This window comes from Emydura macquarii, unplaced genomic scaffold (genome assembly GCF_026122565.2).
Source record: "Emydura macquarii macquarii isolate MOO-44397 ecotype Brisbane River unplaced genomic scaffold, CSIRO-AGI_Emac_v2 contig_1253, whole genome shotgun sequence".
NCBI lineage: Eukaryota > Metazoa > Chordata > Testudines > Chelidae > Emydura > Emydura macquarii.
In genome coordinates this window covers 43,054,553-43,075,658 of record NW_027131390.1, presented here as the reverse complement: position 1 = coordinate 43,075,658, position 21,106 = coordinate 43,054,553, and the positions used below count along the sequence as shown (strand labels likewise).

At 41.7% G+C, this 21,106-nt stretch overlaps 1 protein-coding gene across 3 annotated transcripts in view; it reads left to right on the top strand.

Moving 5' to 3' along the window:
• The first annotated feature begins 549 nt into the window (after positions 1–549).
• Positions 550–21,106, top strand: part of HDAC4 (histone deacetylase 4) — a 403,085-nt gene continuing 382,528 nt past the window's right edge. For all 3 annotated transcript variants that reach the window (XM_067548627.1, XM_067548626.1, XM_067548628.1), the window contains exon 1: positions 550–756. The gene's annotated coding sequence lies outside the window, so the exon portion shown is untranslated. The remainder of the gene's footprint in view (positions 757–21,106) is intronic.

The window sequence follows — 21,106 nt, the reverse complement described above, 5'->3', positions numbered from 1 at the left end:
CACACTCCTTGGAGGATTGAAGAGGAGCAGGGTCCACCTTTGAAAGCCTCCTGAAGACAGGAGAGATTGTCCAGCTAACCCCTTTCGGGAGCCAGGGGAGAGAAAGGGTCTTTCCCGGACGCCTCAGGTAATTTGGGCCCTGATGGTCTGGCACACCCTATGTGGGGTTTGGGACAACCACTCGCTCACGGGGCCATGGGTTTGAGAGAAGGCTGTGGGGTCCAGGGCAAACAGTGCTGCAGCTTGCGGTGTGTATGTGTGTGGGGTGCGGCAGAGCCAGGGGTTTAGTCAGGAAGCCCCCAATCGCCACACACAGGGCTCCCTGCTTCCCTCTTATCCCTCCCCACGGCTCCCACCACCCCATCGCCCCACACCATCCTGAAAAGCTCCCTACCCCAGCCCCCGCATCGCCCTCTGCCCCCGTATCATCGCCCCCCACCTCGTGGCGCTGCTCCTTCTCCTTCCCATTGGCGCGCGCCCCCAGCGCCCTTCCCCCTCACGCCTCATCTATCCCCTGCGGAGGCGGCGGCTGGGTGGGGGAGAAGGGAGGGCGGCCTGTGCTATAAATAGCAGCTGCTTCCTGATTGGCGGAGAGAAAAAATGGTCGCACCACGTGACTTTCCATCTAAAAATTCCAAGATGGCGGATCCCATCACGGGCTGATTCCGTTGGTGGCGTGCGCGCCGCTCTGTCCGCTAAGCGCCGGGCTCTCCCCGTGGGTCGCCGCCACTCCGAGCGCCCGCGGCTGCCGCACAGGTCAGTACCCAGCGCCCCTCACCCCTCCGCTGCGCAGCCTGTGCCCGCATCTCTACGGAGGCAGGCACTGTACAGCTGCTTTAAGGCTGCGGGTATTTTTGTCCTCCGGCTTTTAGCTCTGCTGAGGCCACCCCGGAGGGCCGGGTCATTAAAGGGATCGGTCGCGCACGGCTATTTTTCTCTCTAGCCCGAGCGGAGACCGCGGAGGGGTTGGGAGGGGGGGGTTGATGGGTAGGTCGGTGCACCAATGGGAGACGTCTGCGCTGCAGTGGCGGGTGCATTTGAGCCGCCTGAAGGCTCACGCTAAATCTTGATTGGGCTGTGGTGATGGGGGGCGGGACTCCCGTATCTCACCAATAGGGGAGGATGAAGTGGAGCTGGGGGCGGGTCGGGAGGTGACTAACCCCTGGCGGGGCCATTCAGGGTGGGCCGTGCGGGCTCCGCCCTCTGGCGGTTTAGCGTGGCTTGGTTTTTTGTGAATGAGACGGGTGGGGCAGGGGCTGTGGTGCGTCCCGCCCCCCTCCGGGTCCCTGCGGCTCCGCCCCATCCCCCTCCCGTGTGAGCCGCGCCGCCGCCGCCTCCTCGCTGCTGAGCGGGGAGCGATGCGGCTGGGGTGAGTCGAGCGGCGGGGAGCGGCCGCGGCACCCAGGGGCCGCCCCTCAGAGAGTTGGGGCTGGGCTGGGCTGGGTGGTGTGTCTGTCTGTTTGTCTGTCCTGCAGTTGTGTGGTTGGTGGGGTGTGTCTGTCTGGTAGAGTCACTGTGTGTGTGTGGGGGGGGCGCTGTGTGGCCAGCAGCCCCCGTGTGTGGGGGAGGGGGCAGTGTCTGTCTGTCACTGTGTGTGTGTGTGTGTGTGTGTGGGAGGAGGCTGTGTGGGTCGGTCTGTCTGTCGGGAAGTCGCTGTGTGTGTGTTTGCCCAACAGCTGCTCTGTGTGTGTGTGGGGCGGGGGGGGGACGTTGAGTGTCTGGCTGTCTCTGTCCAGCAGTCACCCTGTCTGTGGGTGTGAATGGGTGTCTGTCCAGCGGTCACGGTACGTGTGTGCGTTGGGGGGCTGGTTGGCTGTCACAGGCACTGAGAGGTGTGTGTGTGTGGGGGGGGGGGGGAGGGGGATTCTATCCCTGCAACAGGGAGACCCTTGCAGATAGAGGCAGTGGGGATTTTGCTGTGCTCAGACCTCCACCTCCCATCCCTCCTACGGCCCTGCCCAAATGTCTCCTTCCCTTTCCTATGCAAAGGGGTCTGCCTCACCCGTTTAACAGTGAAGATGTGCTCCGTGAGGGGGCAGAGATAAGGGTGGGGAGGTTCTGGCGTTACAGGTCTTGAGCTCACTTGTAAGTTGATTAAGCAGTTTGCAATTCTACTCTTCAAACCAATTAAACCTAGGATAGTACTATCTATCGGGGGTTTGGTTTGGTTTTTAAACTTATTGCCATTTGTAATTTAAAGGGCAAATTTGATTGTTTTATTTCCTAAATTTTATATATACATTTCTCTAAAATGGGAATTTTGGTAATTGGGTTATTCATAGCCCAGAAGTAAAACATAAAGGAGACTGTTGGGATAAAGAGGTGCAGATGGCTCCTTAATCTCTAACTGATTACTGCTTTGAATACCTAGTTATAATTCCAGTATTAGCTTTGTTTTGTGCTGTTTCCCTACTCAGTGGCCTGTATTCTTGTGCAAGTTTTTAAAAAGATGGTTATTATCCCCTATTGCACCTTGCACACATGTGCCCTGTGTTAATATGATGATGGGCCAGGCTATACATGTATTATTTAAAAGTTGACTTTATCTGATGCTGATACCCATTCAAAGTAGCTGTTTTGACCTTTGTCATAAATACAATGTATTGTATGTAAAATATCTGTGGACTTAAGTGGGAGTCTTATGCATTTCATGCTTATGATAGTTTTTATTTCTTGTATTTCGTTATCTTGTTTGAGATACTACTAAATCAGCCTTACAAAATTCTGCTTGCCCACTTACAGGAGCCAAATAGACACTTCTTGATTGGAAAACAAAAAAAAATTATTTCTTATTATGGTAAGAATGGACAGTAGATTGTCTTGTGTGACAAATTTTCATGATGACTTTAAGGCTGTTTCAATACTGTTACTGTTGTTGTCATATATTATCAAATCAAACTTAAGGGTAACATTTGGTTTGCTATACACTGTGCCTTGTTCCCTTTTCCCCAAATTGCTGTGTGTTTAAAAGGGAGTTTTACTCTGAAATGTTGGTTTGTGCAACAATTTTCATGTCATAGGTTAAAAAAATTAATTATAATGTATTTGGCACAATGGGAAGGGAGGTGTTACTGAGCTGTTGTGTGTGGGTTTATGCTGCAGGAATTTATCAGGAAAGATGCTGTGTGCAATGCTTGAGCTTGTTTAATCTTTAAATTTTTGTCTTTGTGGCACTGCAAGTGTAGCATGACATTTTAAGCAAACTCATTTTTATTACATGATGATTTGACATTATACCAAGACACTTCATGATATTTTTGTAAACCTGATCTAGTCTGTTTCTTTAAAATATATGTAATATTAAGTGGCTTATGTATGTATTTGCATGATACTGAAGGTTTTTTCAGTTTGTCATTAGATTTGCTGTGACATCATTCAGATAAAGCATTACATAAATTAGACTCGTTACTTTTAAAATATTGACTTTCTGGATATAACAGAATGTCCATTACTTGAGACTTGCCTAACATTTTAGGATGAAATAAACTTCTTTAAATTCCCCAACTAACTGAGCTTTCTATGTGAGAAGTGTGGGTGGATTGGGAAGACAAAAGCCACACATCAACCTAGAATTAGGGTGCCCAGAATGTAGTAATTGGGTTTTGGGGTCACTGAGTCACAATATGGATCCTCTGGTCTCACCTCAGCCACATTTGTCTATCTGGACTAGTGTAGAGATGCCTGTATTTTACTTTCTCCATATCCCCAATGTGAGTTTTAAGTGATACAGAAACTCACTCTGCACCACAGGTGAGTTACACTCTTAGTGAAGAAAGTCATCAGAGTACATCTGGATTTACTGCTATTACATAGCATCAATAAAAGTGACTTGTGCAATATTCACTACTATCAGTGCTTTCGGTTGTGGCCAAAAGCTACCCAAAGTTACCTATCTAAATGAGACCACTTTTTTTTTTTTTTTTTTAATTTTAAAAGGCAACATTTAAAAAAAGCGAACGGACACAAGTTTATGTAACTCGATTCTTGACAGGATTTATCTGTCATTGCTTCGAATTCTAATAGCGGTTGAAGAATCAGAAACTGTTTTAGAGTTTTCAGATTAAAAGCTGCTATTGTATCTCCAGAGTCTGTCTGAAAGAGTTGAAGGGGCATTGAATTAAGAAAGCTCAGCTGCTTGTATACAAATATCCAGCAATTACAAGGCAACAAAGTTATTGCACAATTCTGCTGTAACCATGACAACATGTTCACTCAATTACAGTTGGAAATGTAAAATACCACCCAGTTAGAAGAGACCACAGATTTTTGAATAAACCAAAATACGTAAGGGAAACTTCATGAATTCTATACTTATATTTGCATGTCTTAGGCATGTGCATCTTATCCAATAAACTTCATTATTAATATCAATTGTGTTCACTTATTTTTGTTCCTTTAGAGTGCCATCTTTGGGCTTCAGGGTTTTGATTTAGAAAGATGAAGTGGATTAAACCAACAGAAACATATTAGAAAAATAACATGAGAATAGAGGGGAAGCCTTTTAATTACTAAATAGAGGAGGTAACGTATAACCAAATTCAGAGTAAAAGCCATTGACCCATCTGGTGGAACACACTTGGTGAATTTTGTGTTCATGGGGCAAGATTTTCAAAAGACTGGTAAGTTACATACAGCAGATATAATCAGACAAGTCTGAACAGGATATAACTTTATAGGGTCAGTGGTAAGAAAGCAATGAAAATAGAATCTCAGATACCATGTTATAAGTAGTCAGCAACCAACATTTCGGAAACAGCAGGATCTCTGCTTAAAGTTCCTGATGTGGGATTGATAACCTAAATTAGAACTCTTGTCCACTGAAGTTCATCAGAAATTTAAAAAAAAATGCTTTTTATCAAGGTGGTGATAGATGTTACCACTTTTCAGTAGTCTGGTTACTTATATAGATTATGGTTTGTTTAAATTTATGAGAACAAAATACAAAATTATACCACCTACATGCAAATTTCAGCTTGATTGTGAAGCTTTAAAGTTTCAAGAATGACTTCAGATTCAGATCCTTTGATAGAGAATGGTACAAAAGGAAAAAGAGGTCTCTTCCACACCAGCTTCTAAACCAGGAATTACTATTGATATCCCAAAATTAATACACGCTTGAAAAAACAACTGATTATTAAAGGGAGGTAGATAAGTGATGTCCAGGAGCAATGAATTGTCACACTCAGATTTTGAGGCTATAGTCAGATTGCGGTCCTGAACCAAGCTATTATAGTTGCTTCTGATAAAAGATGTCTGAAACTTAATGCTCAGCTCTCTTCTGGCTGCCGGAAGGGAAGCCGCTGTTCTGTTTCTTCTTACCCCCTTTCCTTAGAACTTCTTTACTGTACCGGGGGGAGAGGGGGGGAATGCAGAATGTATGAAATGCCCACTGTAGGGCCCTGATAGAGCAACATACTATTTTTCTCTGCATTATAAAGTGCACAATCTGGGGCCTAGGTTTTTAGTTTAAGGAAGTTGCAGGCTGTTTTTTTGTTTGAAAATGCGTAAACATGTATCAAAGGAGCTAGTGCGTACAAATGTTGAACGTGAGAGGTGTAACTCTTGTTCCTAAAGCATTTAGTCTTATTTCTAGTGCCCTTCAGAGTTCTGAGAACTGAGGAGTAGTCAAGGATTTTTTTTTTTAAGGTAACTTCAAAGATAACCCGAATCTCAAATCTGGATGCCCGAGAGAGATGTCTAGAAACTTTGTTTGGAAAAAAAAAAAAAAAAAACAGAGTCTTTAAGTTGAATATTTTCTTTATTGTAAGATGTGTTCATCTAGATTGTTTGCTCTTCCCTCAAGGACAAGGGACTGATTTGATGCTATATGCACTTCAGTCCTGGGTGTGTTGAATGATTGGATACATACAGCCTAAGGGGAAAAATGAAAACTTGCCTTTCTTAAATTCCTTGAAAATGCTACTGAAATTGCAGTTAGGGCCCATACTTCCCTCTGGGAAGGTCTCGAATGTAACTAGCCACTTGCACCTTGTCTGAAGTGCAGTATAGTGCCCTGTTTGCTAAGTAGAGGAAATATTTTTAGATATCAAGGTAGTGGTCCATGTAGAAGAAAAATCAGGGCTTGAAAAATTTGATACTTACACCCCAAGGCCTAAACTAATATGCCTGGGTGGAAAAAATTGTGTTATCATGCCTCCTGCAATTTAAAGAAAGAAAATGGCTCCCAGCCACTTGACATATGTTTCAGATACTGTTAAATACAGTATTTAACTTGCAATTTAATCAGTATTTTAAAATGTGACTTACTACTAGGACTGATTGAATGAATAGCAGAAGAAATATTCATTGAATATATTTGGTAATACCACCAGAAGTAGTGTATGTGCTGAAAAGTATTTGCTTAGCTAAAGGTGCTGGTTGAAAACCACAAACAAGTAATAATTGAGTACATTATTTGATGAACAGTGTTAATGTTCTTTTAAAATTTGCCAAGTATTCTTCAGTCAGTACTATTTACTACATCCTCTGGTATTTTCTTTTCCTTCCTGTCTTCACTCCACTTTTTTTCTTTTTTTCCTGAGTTACCTTTGGTTAGTTCCCTGTCATCTCTTTTGTTCCTTTCCGTGCCTTATGTTCTCTGCCACCTCCTATATAAAATCATAGGGTTAAAAGGGACGGCAAAGGTCATCTAGTCTACCCCCCCCCCCCCTCCCGTCAGGATGTAGGATTTGTTCTCTCTGTGGAACCCCACTTGCGACCTCCTTCCAATCTGGCATCATTTGATTCATAGTTACTTTGTTTGTTTAACTTATGTATACATTTAATGGTAGTTCTACCAACCCTGTATTTATCCAGCTTACTTATCAGTATGTCATGTGGGACTATGTCAAAAGCCTTGCTGAAGTCCAGATATATTATGTCCACCAGGTTCCCCCTATCCAGCCAATCAGTTACCCTGTCAAAGAAGGAAATCAAACTGGATTGACATGATTTTTTGTTGGTAAATCCATGTTGGCTGCTAGTGATTTCCCTTTCATCTTCCAGATATTTGCAAATCCAATGTTTTATACATTTGCTCTAGTAGCTTTCCAGGTATTGAAGTCAGACTGACTGATTTATAGTTCCCCATCTCCTCCTTTTCCCCTTTTTAAAGATGGGCACTACGTTAGCCCTTCTCCAGTCTTCCAGGACCATTCCTGTCATCCATGAGTTTGTAAATATTATTCAGTGGTTCTGAGATTGCTTCAGATAATTCCTTCAGTATCTTTGGGTGAATAGCATCCGGCCCCTCTGATTTGAATTCATTCAGATTGGTCAGACAATATTATGTATTCTTTCTACTTCACTCTAACCCATAAAGCGAGACACTGGACTTAGAAATTTAACTCGATTTTTTGTGGTTAAAGCATTAAATGCGGTTAAAGCTTAGAATGATATGAAAATGATAGAGGCACTGAGTTGGGGTTGCTTTCCTGCATTCATTTATCTGCTTTGTTGCTGCTCAGAGTGAGTTTCTACTACTTCTGCTAATCTTAATTTTTGAGCCCGTTTCCCCACATAATAGCTTTGGTGTCTGCCTTTGCTGCTGTTTCCAACTTTCTCAAGTCTTGGCATAATGAAATTGACCTGATTCTTTTCAGTTTCATTGCTGCCTAGAAATCTGAAAAAAGCAGTGAAAACAGATGAGATTTAGGGTCAGTTTTCACTCTGCTGCCAATAGGTGCACAGAAGCAGCAAGGCATTGAAGCTGTCTGTAGAACCAGGAAGACAGCAATACCTCATCACTTTATCTAGTTCACATTTAGAAGGCTTTGTTTTCAACCTTAAGGGCTAGATAATTTTTTTTAAAACTGAAAACTTACCTTCTGCAAAAGGTGGTGAAAAAACTTCCTGCTTGCTATGTTCTTTTCAGGTTCTTATATCTTTCCTGCTTCTGTGGTATTTGAGTGCCTTCACTAAGCAATTTCTCTTGCTATTTGATGGTGTTCATTAGGTAACTGAAGGGAGGCTTTATCCTCTAGTAGGCCAAATTAGTCAGGTGATGTGTAATAGATGATGCATGGAGTGATTCTTGTCCTCATCAGTGCTATTTAATCAGTAATCAGGATATTTTGGATAGTGCCTCTTCACCGGGAAAGGATTTGGAAAGTTATAGTGAGAAGAAAAAACAAATACTCCTTTTTTCCTTGTTCTTTTCTAGTCATTACAATCATAGAGAAAATTAGAGAAGGGGAGCAAAGTATGAGGGGAAAATGGTGAGAGGGACACAAGCTTGTAGAAAGGTAGTAAAAGGAGAAAGAACAGTCAGTGTAGAATCGCTTGGAAAGCTTCTGTAATTTTCTCTCTACAAGGAATTTCTGCTTGGCCTGTTTTATATAAATATAAAAATTAAACCTCTGTCATGGCATTTACTGTTGTGCACATCTTGATCCAGTTTGGTTTTTTCCCTCCTGTTCCCTTGCTGTATACATTTGAGAGTAGTTCTAGTGACACGCTGTTTCAGAAGGCATTATACTAGTACTGAGGAATATTTGGGGATTTGAGGTAACAGACGTATGACATTCATGTCCCCTATTCTGATGTTTGAACCATAGTTCCAAATACAAAAGTATTTTACAAATATGATCATCGGAGAAGAACCTCTCACTTGTCTGGTCAACATTTTGGTTGTCCTTGGCCACTGCGCATAGGATTTTTTTTCGCATGGTTTGTTAAAGGGGCATAGAGCTGGAAGCCAGCTGGGATGGGCTGAAGATTTGAGATGAGCATTTGCAGCTTCTCCCTTCTGCTAGTGAAGCTTAGCACAGGCCCAAGGTAGTGGCAGCTTCCCTCTCAACTGAAAAAGCCCACCTTAGTACGATTTCGTCATGTGTTCAGGGTCAGAACATTCGGTACCACCTTATCTTGTAGAATTGGAAATGATGATCATCCTTTAACTGTGTGTTTCCAGAAGAGAGAGAGAGAGAGAAGGGAGGTGATACCATGGGGAGCAGGGCGCCATGCGGGGTGATGCGCTGAGGGGTTGGGGGAATATGTATAGTGGGGTACTTTTTCCTCTCTTCTCCATATAGCTGAAATGGAATTCCCAAGACAATGCCTCGGGTGCAATCTGGCTGTCATGCTCGTGGTTGCCAGTGTGTTGAATCTCTCATTTTGTCAAGTGTGACCTCCTGCAGCTTTGCCATGCACACATTTATCTGCTTAAGAAGACTAGGATTTTAAAACAAACCTGTACATTAGTGGGATGGGAGAGTGAGGCAGAATATTTCTTTAAAAATAAATTCCTGGATTAGAGTATTAGTAATTTGGAGACCTGTACGGTGAACAGAACCATAGCAGCAGCACCATATAGTGTTTTAGGTGACCTCTTAAAAAAGCACTTTCTTTCTGAGGAAAGCACTAGTATCTGATTAAATTTATATGTTTGCTTTGCCTTTCACACATACAGTAGAATCTTGATAATTTACACACTCCTTACTTTTTGGCAAAGGTTTAATAGTGCGGTCTCCTGTTGCTAAGATTTAATTGTTTTTACAAAGTATGTTAACATTTACTAGTATACTGTGATTTATTATAAGTAAAACTAAATTACGCTTGTCAAATGAGCAAAATAACTTTGGTTTCCTTATTCAGTTTGCGCTAATTGAATCTTGAGAGAGCAAGTTATTCATTGTAGGCCTATCGTTAGTACAAGTTAGATTCCCCTGTATTAGCTAATTTTCCTAACTTGTAAATCTCTCTATCATCTGCTCTGCAATTCTGCAGGAAAATCAATGCAGAATTTGTAACTCTGGGGTTACATATACTAATAACTTCCAATGTCACAAATTTGAATACTTCAAGGAGAATCAAGCGTATTAGAGAAAGCCCTTATTAAAACATATTTCTAATAGCAAAAGGGAAAAACAGGAACACTAGCCAAGGAAACTTTTTCTAATGTTCTGTTTTCTTGGTTTTCTTCAGCGGGGTAGTCATCTTGAATGATGATTTTTCACTTCATCTTAACATAGAATTAATCTTGTAGCTTTTTATAAAACTCTACTCTGTTAACATAGTTTGTGTGATACATTTTCTAAATACACCAATATGGTTTATAGAAACCTTTTAAGTCTGCTCTGTGTAAAAATGTGCATGTTAGGGCTTTCTGGTTTATCATTGTTTATAAAGCATTTGGTTTTATGCAGTTCAGATGCTTTTGTTGGATAGATGTTTAAGCCTGAAACAATAAATTAGTTCTATTGTGTGACAGCTTTGAATGAGCATTCAAAGTGGGAGTGTTGTTCAAACTATTATGGAATTACATTTTCCCTAGGGAACTGCACAGTCATCTGGTTGTGTTGGTATTTGTTCTTGATTCTGTTGAACTTCAAATATAGGTTCTTATCATAGTCAAGAAACTGGCCTGACTCTCTTGGCATTGTTTCCTATAAAATATGTAATGAAAATACTAATCCTATGTAGTACTGCATAGCCATGTAAAAAGGGGATGTAAATTATATAGCATTGGCTTATTTAACAGTATACATTTTTATTTAAACATTATTGAGCTTGTGTAACTTTAAAAAACCAGAATGAACTGTAAGATTGAGACAACTTAACTTTCAAGGGAAGGTGTGTGCAAAGGAGGGGGCGGGGGGTTAATGCCAGAAAATTCAAACTTAAGGCTGGAAAGTTCCAGAGGGGTAGCCGTGTTAGTCTTTATATAGCAAAAACAACGAGAGTCCTGTAGCACGTTAAAGACTAACAGAGACATGCTGTTTCAGACTAACAAATAAATTAAGGCTGATTCTCTTCTGCTCTTAGTGAACGTTCGATCATTTGGAAGAGGAATGGGTTAGATATACTGCTGTGAATTAAAGATGGAGTATCGGCCTTAACTTTGAGCTTCCTTATTTGGGTTTTCAGTTTAACAATCTAAAGGTTATCTAATTCTCAAGAACGAGGGAGAAGGGAACACCTTACAGTTCAGACTGTCAGACATAAAGGGTCCTGGAAAGCTTCTTAAGTGTAAATTCTCAAACAATACATCATATGGGAAAGTTAAACTCTTCAGGGTTATTTTAAAAAAAAAAAATGTCATCTGTTATGTAATGAACTTATCCAAGAGACTGGAAGGAAATCTGTTTTCCTTATCTGTCAGATGCAGTGTAATTGTATCTGTATCAGTCCCAGGATATTAGAGACACAAGGTGGGTGAGGGAATATCTTTTATTGGACCAGTCGTCATATAGAAGAAAGGCTCTTTGTGGCTCAACAGTCAATCTCTCTCTCAGAAGTTGGTACAGTAAAAGATATTATCTTACCCACCTTGTCTGTCAGATACAGTTTTGTAAATACTTTGTCAAATGAGTACTTTACAGCATTAGATGGTGTATAGACCAGGACTTGAAAAATGTACCGGTATCCTACAAGCAGGCAACCCAGATAAAAAATAGAGGTGGGTCTCCATTTGGTTTCGGGGATAAGCACCTAATTGAGATGTCCAGCATATGTACTGCTAAGCTGCTGAGAAAGAGGAGGCACTGGACTTCCCACCAGGGATCTGTCTTTGGACTGTGGTGGTTGGGTCATGTCTTTCATAATGACCTTGTTGGAAAAGGGTGCAGAATAGTGGCCTCATGCTCTCTCCTCTTATCTGTGGATAGGGTAGGGCATTGAGCAGCATACAGTCATTTTCCTATTCTGTTACTCTCCTTTCCCAAGCAGAGCATTTCTAATGGGTACTGAGTGCACCTTGGTACAGAGATCCTTGCGTCACAGGAGTTGCACCTTTCCCTGAAACCACCTGATTCTTCTCATTCTCTGGTGACCCCGCACGATATTGAGGAGGACATTTCTTCAGTCTCTCAAATCTCAGTGCAGGGCTCTCCTTACTGTTACAGGAACCCTCTTGCTGACATTTACAGGGAGAGAGGTGGTTCTTGAAGGATACACTTGAAAGCTCCTCCTCATTGGTATGAATAGTGATGGATACCACCCTGTCTTCTATATGGTCCCCCTCAGTGGCCATATTGAGACCTTGGGCAGCCTACTATCAGCAATTTTCTAGACTAGAGCCCCTAATCTTGCTTGCTGAGACCATCTGGACCGATTGTCTCCTCCATCTGTTCCTGCTCAGCTGTTTTGGCAGCAGGAGGAAACCTTGGAGGAGGAGGAGGCTGGAGCAGACAAGGACGTCACCTCACAGGCTAATATCTCTTCCAGATGTGGCCGTGATGTCTCCCCACTCTCCTCGGCTGATGACTTCAAATCATTTCAGGGCCTCGTGAAGCAGGTGGTGGATTCTTTGCAGGCACCCCTTTAAGAGGTCAAGGAGTCACAGCACAAATTATTGGATTTTTACAGACAGCATTTGTTGTCTTGACTTGCTTTGCCCATTAATGAGAGTCTTGGAAGGATCCAGAAGTATATATGAGAGACCCGGGCAACAGTACCAGCCACTTGTAAGTGTGCTGATAAAAAGTATTGTGTCCAGCCAAGGGCTCTAAATTTTTATTTCTCTGCCCTTCTCCGAACTCTCTGGTTGCTGAAGCTGTAAGTGAATGTGGAAGACTACACCACACTAAATTGACACCATACAAGAAGAGCCAAAAAGTCTTAACACTTTTTAATGTAAGAGCTATTCATTGGCAACCTGGCAGTTTAGGATTGCAAATTTCAAAGCTCTTATGGAAAAGCATAATATCACCAACTGTTCCAAGTTTCACTCCTATATTGACACCTTCTAGTAGAGCAGTTCCAAGCTATCCTTGCTTTGTGTTGGCTGCTTGTCAACACCTTTACAAGCCTCTCTGGATGTGGCTGATACTGCTGCTCATTTCGTCTTCATTACAGTTGTTACATGTTGGGCAATTGGCTTGAGTGGATTACGTCCGACAAATGGATCCTGAAGATCATAACATCAGGCTTCTCCATCCATTTTACCTCACTTCTCCGTCCCTCTTCTGGGACTCTCCTCACCAGCATTTGTTGAGACAGGACATTGATTTCTTTCTACGCTTAGGAGCGCTAGAACCAATTCTGGCACAGCACAGAGGGATGTGGTTTTACTCCAATTATTTTCTGGTTCCAACAAAGAATGGATGGTGAAGACTTATTTTAGATCTGATGCTCCTAAATGACTTTGCAAAAGCTCAAAAGTTCAGGATGGTGACTTTTTCCGGCTATAATTCCATCACTGGATGCAGGGGATTGGTTTTTGGCCCTCGACCTTCAGAATGCATATTTTCATATTGCAATTCACCCATCTCATAAGACATTCCTTTGCTTTATGGTAGACCAGGACCTTTTTCAATACTGGGTACTTCCGTTTGGACTTTCCTCTGCTTTGAGAGTATTTTAGGAGCTTCTGGTAGTGGTCACTGCCTGTTTTTGTCAACCGCTGGTAAATTTTTTTCTCTATACCCTGGCGATTGACTAATCAAGGTGGCTGGTCTCAAAACAAGAATCTTTCTGCCATACAGACAATGGCTAGGTTTTCAGTTTATTATCGAATTCTGTGTTAACCCCTATGGAGAGACTATCTCTGGGTGCTGTAATAACTGGAGCCTACTTTCCCATGGACAGGGTCATGACCCTATCAGTCTTACCATGAGGATTCAAATAATTCCACAGCCTTTGGTGAGAAATTGTCTCCAACTCTTGGGACATACAGCAGCTTGCACTTCTGTAACATCATGAAAGGTTACACATTTGCTGTTTTCGGGGGTGGCTCAGAATAGTTTATTCACCAAGCAAAGAGTCTAGACAAACTAGTTTCAGTCCCTCGTCAAGTGAGAGACTCCCTCAGTTGGTGGAAGGGCCCTCACAATTTCTGTACAGGTGCCCCCCTTACCCAGCCATTTCCAACCATCACCATAACAGATGGATGTTTGGTGAGGTGGAGGGCATGTTTCATAAATTCATGGAGGCTAGGTCCATCAATGGCTATTAGCCAAGATGGTAAGAGATGGAACGCCGTGCTCTGGGTGTTCCTGAACCTCTGACTGCCAGAAGCTGGGACTGGAGGACAGGCTGGATCACTCAAAATTGTCCTGTTCTGTTGATTCCCTCTGAAGCATCGGGCTTTGGCCTTTGTTGGCAGACAGGATACTGGGCTAGATGGACCATTGATCTGACTCTGTATGGAAGTTATGTTCGTTTGGTTACAGTGGTTGCCAGGACCTGAGAGTGGAGAGAGGCATTCTCCAGATACATCTGAGCAGCTTGACCCCAAAGGCCCTGGATCAGCTCTGTCCATCTCGGTAATGGTCATTCCAGGGATCTCCATCTCAGTTGCTGGAGCCAGCCACACAAGTAGACAGTCTGCGCAAATTGTCAAAGTGAAAAGTGACTAGTCAGGCCTAATAATTGAAGGAGCAGTGGTCAGGCTGGGGACCAAAGCTAGGGATCAGAGCAGGAAACCAGAACCAAGTGCAGGGCTGGCATAGGAGCAGTCTGTCAGAACCAGTAAGTGCTGGGGGATATTTCCAGTGAGGTAGCAACATTTAGCAGACTGGAATGGCTGCTCTCCTTGGAAGTCTATATCCCTGGCTTTGGAGTCACCTCTTTAAACCTTCACCTATGTATTGGCTGAGCCCTGGCTGATTATCTGAGGCTCCATGTCAGTCAGGCTCTCATATGGCTTTGTAGCACATACCAAGCTCAGAGATGATGACTGATTACGTATGGCCTTGTGGTTTAATGCTTTCTTAAGCATGCATGTTGCACTGTCGATTGAGATGGAATAAGTTTTTCTTTTTACATTTAATTTTAGGGGAACACTCATGTTGTGGACCTTTGCCTCCTCAACATGTATGTAAAGTTATATATCAGTTTGTGTGTTTACTATAGTGGTTAATTCTCTTTATCATTTGACTTCTGTGTAGAGTCACAACCATTAAGCATGTAAATGGTGGTTGATGTAGCCTGGTGAATCTGATGTTCGTATGTTCAGTGGCAGATTCAAGTGAATGGATTTTGGGTTGTGTATCAAAGGACTTGAGCAAAACAAGCCCACTCCCTTGATGCAAATGTCACTGAATGTCTTAAGTAGAAATATTTCCAGCCACATCCAGCTATTCTGTATGGGCTTGAAGGTGGCCTAGGGTGGGAAAAAAATCAGGGACAATAACAGTGAACATTCAAGGGCAGGCAGTAATAGTGGAGCACTAGGTTGGTGCTTTTCTGCATGACTGGATCTAAGCTTCAGCCTAAATGGCTATTGTCCGTAATATATTTGTAGTAATTTAATTTGAATAAGTCTTATTTAATTTGAAATTAGTACATAGTCTCATTTTTGACTAAATCTCAGATTGGTGGTGGCAGCAGCATACGTGTTTCGTTCCATCCTTACTATAAACTTATATGATTGGAGAAATTGAAAACAAGAAAATAAAACTAACAACTGTGCCAGGCTTTTTTCAAAACAAAACAAGAGTTGAAATGCCCACTGTAGAAGCAATAGTTACTTCCTCACAGCTGAGGTGGTCAGGACATGTGACCCGTATGCCAGAACACTGGCTTTCGAAAATCCTCTTTTATGGTGAACTGAAGAAAGAATAAACGAGCTAGGAGGGGTCAGAAGCTATGCTACAAAGACGTCCCTAAGAGAGATCTCAAGACAGCGGGCATCAATGTGGACACATGGGAAACATTGGCAGAAAACAGCATACAGTGGAGAAATGCTGTATCTGAGGCCATTAAAAAGGCAACTTATCAGCATCAACATTAGCTAAGACACAACATGACTCAAAACCAACAGACATCTCCTGCCTTCCGTGTGGCCAATGTTTCCATTCAAGAGCTGGACTTGCATCTCATCAGCATGCGGGAAAGTGCTAGCTGGTCTCTACAGTCACCATTGTTTGCGATGGACAGCTTAAGAACAGTGATCAGAGTATAGCTGAATTTTTATTTTGCACTTTTCCTCCCTCTGAATTCAGGGGGATTATTTTTAGGAGAAAAGTCAAAGTAAGGAAATTAGAATAATAGAATATTAGAGTTGGAAGGGACTTCAGGAGGTCATCTAGTCCAACCCCCTGCTCAAAGCAGGACTAACCTCAGCTATATCATCCCAGCCAGGGCTTTGTCAAGGCTCAGCTTAAAAACCTCTAAAGATGGAGATTCCACCACCTCCCTAGGTAACCCATTCCAGTGCTTAACCACCCTCTTAGTGAAAAACTTTTTCCTAATGTCTAACCTAGACCTCCCCAACTGCAACTTGAGACCGTTGCTCCTTGTTCTGTCATCTGCCACCACCAAGAACAGCCTAGCCCCATCCTCCCTGGAACCCCCTTTCAGGTAGTTAAAGGCTGCTATCAAATGCCCCTCATTCTTCTCTTTTGCAGACTAAACAAGCCCAGTTTCCTTAGCCTCTCCTCATAAGTCCTGTGCTCCAGCCCCCTAATCATTTTTGTTGCCCTCCGCTGGACTCTCTCCAACTTGTCTACATCCTTTTTGTAATGGGGGGCCCAAAACTGGACACAGTACTCTAAATGTGGCCTTACCAATGCCGAATAGAGGGGAATAATCACTTCCCGCAACCTGCTGGCAATGCTCCTCCTAATGCAGCCCAATATGCCATTAGCCTTCTTGACAACCAGAGCACACTGCTGACTCATATCCAGCTTTTTATCCACGGTTACCCCCAGGTCCTTTTCTGCAGAACTGCTGCCTAGCTCGTCAGTCCCCAGTCTATAGCTGTGCATGGGATTCTTCCTTCCTAAGATTCCTTCCTTAGATTAGCAAAGGAGACTTTTTTTAAAATAAAAGTCGCAAGGCATACCTATCCCTAAATGAACAAGGAAGCAGGAAGGCAAGAAATTGAGCTTGTGGCAGTCAAGTATATTATACAAGACTCCTGACACCAAATCCCCTGGTACAACCACTAGTTCATGCTGCCTCGGTGTATTCAGTATTTGAAATCAAGTTCCAATCCACTTCGTACATGGGTAAGCTCAAAGGCAATGCTATGTGTACATTAATGATGCATTTAACTATCTCATTATAAAATGGCAGAGATATTTGGTTATCTGATGTATGTGCTTTGTAATTATAAGTTCCGAGGCCAGAAGGGACCCTGGTAATCATTTAGTCTGACCTTCTATATACCACAAGCCATAGAACCTTATGCAACTTATCAACATTCTTCTTGAATTCTGCACAGAGTATTCCAGCAGCACTCACATTAATGCCAAATACAGAGGTAAAATAACCTCTTCTCCTACTCAAGATACCCGTGTTAATGCATCCAGAGATCACACTAGCCCTTTTGGCCAAAGTATTGAAGTGAGCTCATGTGCAGTTGATTGTCCGCCATGACTCCATGTCCTTTTCAGAGTGTCTGATTCCCAAGATAGTCCCCCATCCTGCAAGTATGTCTTTGCAAGTCTTTGTTCCAAGATGTATACGTTTACATTTATCCGTATGAAAATGCATATTGTTTGCTTGAACCTAGTTTACTGATGGATCCAAATTGCTCTGTATCAGTGACCTGTCCTCTGTAAACTTATCAGTGACTTTTTCTTCCAGGTAACTGATAAAAATATTGACTAATGTAGGGCCAAGAACCAATCCTGTGGGACCCCAGTAGAAACACACACCCATTGGGTGATGTTTCCCCTATTAGTTATATTTTGAGACCTATCAGTTAGCCAGCTTTTAATCTATTTAATGTGTGCCATCTGAATTTTATCTTTCTATTTTTTTTAATCAAAATGTCATTGGGTACTAAATGAAACACCTTACAGAAGTCTAAATATGTTAAATCAGTACTATTACCTTTATCAACCAAGTTAGTAATCTCATCAAAAGAAGCTATCAAGTTAATTTGACAGGATCTATTTTCCATAAACCTTTGTTGGTTGACCTTAATAAAGAATTAAAGGAAGGTAATATAGGTTATCCATGCAAAAAAGGAAGAAGTATTAGGATTAATATTTTCATCTAGTAATGGACCAGTACTATTGGTAGCATTTTTCCCCTAATATACTACTTATTGTCATAACTCTGCTGGCCATGTGTCCCTCTGCTTCCCTTATGAATTTTCTATAGTTCTTAGCTTCTAGTTCATATCCACTACTATCAACTTGCCTTTTCTTTCGTTTGTTTTATATAGATATATTAATTATAGCTGCCTTCATTTTCCCTTTAAACCAGGTTGTTTTTTAACCGATACAACTTCTTCCTCAGTTGTGGAAGTGTGGCTTTTGGGGCATTAAATATAGTGTTCTTGTATAATTCCCAATGATCATTGACATTTTTCTGATTTAAATTCTTCCTCCAAGCTGATTTGACTCAAAATTGTTTTCAGCTTTGTGAAATTGGCCCTTTTATGGCACCGGGTAATACATATCACTGGTCTGAACTTCATTCTGTTTGCATGTAATTGTGATCAAGTCATGATCACTTGTACCTAAGCTACCATTAACTTTTTTTAGTTCTGTGATCAGTTCGTCTTTATCTGTCAAGACCAGGTCAGATATATAATGCCTTGTGTTTGATGCAGTATTTTCTGAGAGCTTTTGTGTAAGAGTTTTTTGACTCCTGGGGGATTGTCATGCCATCTTAGTGGGAGATAGTGTAGTACAGTTGGGCACTACTTTCAGTCCTTCGATTGTGCATGATGCTCTCCATATCCTCCTTTTTCATTCTAGGGGGAAGGTCTGGCTTAGAGAGGTTGCTAAAAGGAACTCCAGGGAGCAGTGGGTCTGACAAACCATTAATTGAGTTGCCAGAAAGGAGGCACAATCACACGTGTTTGAAAAGGGCATTGGGTTGGCATGCACTGATCCTGGTCAGAAGGACAACCTTAGAAGAGCTAATTCAGCATAGGTCTGGAACAGAAAGATCTAGTGGCTACATTCTCCAGAGCAGAGTGGTTTAAAATTAAGGGGGAGTTCTAAAGTGGAATGGGTGAGGATATAAACAGATAACAATCACCATCAGGAATGAATGTGATTGATTTTACATTCGTTGAGTGATGAGGTACCCCCTCATGAATATCACTTCTAAGCTTTTTAGTGTGTTTGACAAACTCCCTACTTAATTGTACTTATTTTTTCTTTTTGGTACTAAAGTACCAGTTTAAAAGAGCCTGGGATTTTGAAGTATATTAAATACTGATGGGGCTTGCATTCCTGGTATTGCAACATAAGGTGTTATTTCTCTGTTCCAGACTGTAAATATTTATCTCTGCTCAGAGTAGAGCAGTTACTACGGAGAACTGATCTGGCATACTTAAAGGTTTTCTTTAAGGAATTGTTTCCTTTTATTTACAGTGTTATCTTATATTTAAATTCCAGTGCCCTGATGTGTAGCACAGAGACTTGTTCTTAATACAGGTAAAGAAAAACCCGATTATGAAACAGACTCTAAATACAGATAACTGTACTTTTCTGAGCATATGCTGTGATCAGCTAACAAGTGTGTGGGTATGAAATTCCAGCAAATCTAGGAACTGATACTAATGTTTTAATGTGGATGCAAGAGAACCGTTGATGGAGAAGCAGTGATTGCAGGCCACGTCACTTGGGGTGCTCTCCAGCAGTTATTGCTAACCCGCAGTGGCGGAGATAGTAAGAGATCATACATGAGCAACTTAAATCCTCCTGAGTGAAGTATCATGTACCTATTTGCCTTTCCTAATCTTTTTTTTCCCCCGGAGTTCCTCCTTTGTTTTTTAATCTCTCAATCCCTTTCTCTGCCCTCTCCGACCAATTGTTATAGCAACTCTCTTTTCAGGTTTTATCTTTGCTGTTTATTTAACTGATCCAGTGATTGAATGATCAGTTATTAAAATTAGTTTTTGTCATGTTAGTTGAATTTCTGTGGAAAGATCTGGAAATGTATATTTTTCTCTACACAAGTACTTTCTGAATCCTCGCTTCCAGATAAGGCTCATTTCTGAAAAGACACAAATTGCCTTAAGTCTCTGTAGCAGTTCACCTTTTGCAGTAACATGAAGGGCACTTAAAAAAAATCTTGTCTGGGATATGGGAGACTTCAGCCTGGGTACAGTTCTTTTGTCTTTATAATTTGTACATGAATGTTGTTGTTGTTGTTTTTTAAGAAGGATACCAGACTGAAGTGCACTAGACACAAAACAAGTCCAGAATAGTCAGTAGTGCTGCAAGCTATGACACATTCCACTGCTGTTGGGCCTCAGTTCTTATCTGTTGAGATCACTCTTGGGGTGAGAGGGTAAGAAGCACGTTCAATACTTTGTGTGTCTGACTGCCAATCAAGTGCACCAGTTGTGCTGGTGGTTTTAGTGATGTGCATGATTGTCCACTAGGATATGAACTTTTCCAGTGCATTTCACTTATTTGAGTGAATAGAAGTCAGGTAGCAATTAGATCAGATGTGAGCTGAAGTAGTTTACATTTGAGCCACTGACGTAAAAGTGAAAAGCCCTGTGTTCAGAGACATCCTGTATGTGTCTGCACAAGATGGCTCACCAAAAGGAATTCTAGAACTTCTGTTAAACTTATCAAGCCTTTTTGGTTCACAGGTACTACAGAAGTAAAGTTAAGTAAAATATCCCAAATTTCCATGGGTTTTTAGTCTCTTCATGTAGTATTTCTGCATTCTCCATTAGGTGTTTACCCTCCCTCCCAAAAACAATGAAAAGCCCAACAGAAATACCTTTGAAGGTGACACACGTTTTGTATATCCGTATGTTGCCTTCTTTGAAAGACTAACTTTAAGTAATAATACTAAAATTAGCCATTTAAATTCCAATTTTAATCTTACAAACTTCTTCTTATGGACACAGAATTTGTTGTCATAGTATCAGTGTTCTTTATCAAAAAGCATTTCCCTCAGTCATTGTGGAAGCAGCTTTTATTAAACATTGTGTGGTTCAACTTTCATAGCGTCCTTTGGCACCCTAATTGATATCTGCAACTCTGTACAGACTATTTTATAATTGTAATATCTGCAGAACAATTACACTGTTGTTGTTCTACCTATTCCTCTCTTTTGAAACCAGAGGATAGTCTCATGGGAAAAACCTTTGTCTGACCGTATCACTTCTTAATGGCTGAATAGTTGTCAAGGAAGAACAAGAAATTACCAGCACTGAACTTCCGTTGGCTGCCCCTCCTCTGCTTTATTTGTACCTGACTGCAAGTAACTATTCAGCATACTTTGCTCTGGCCAAGAT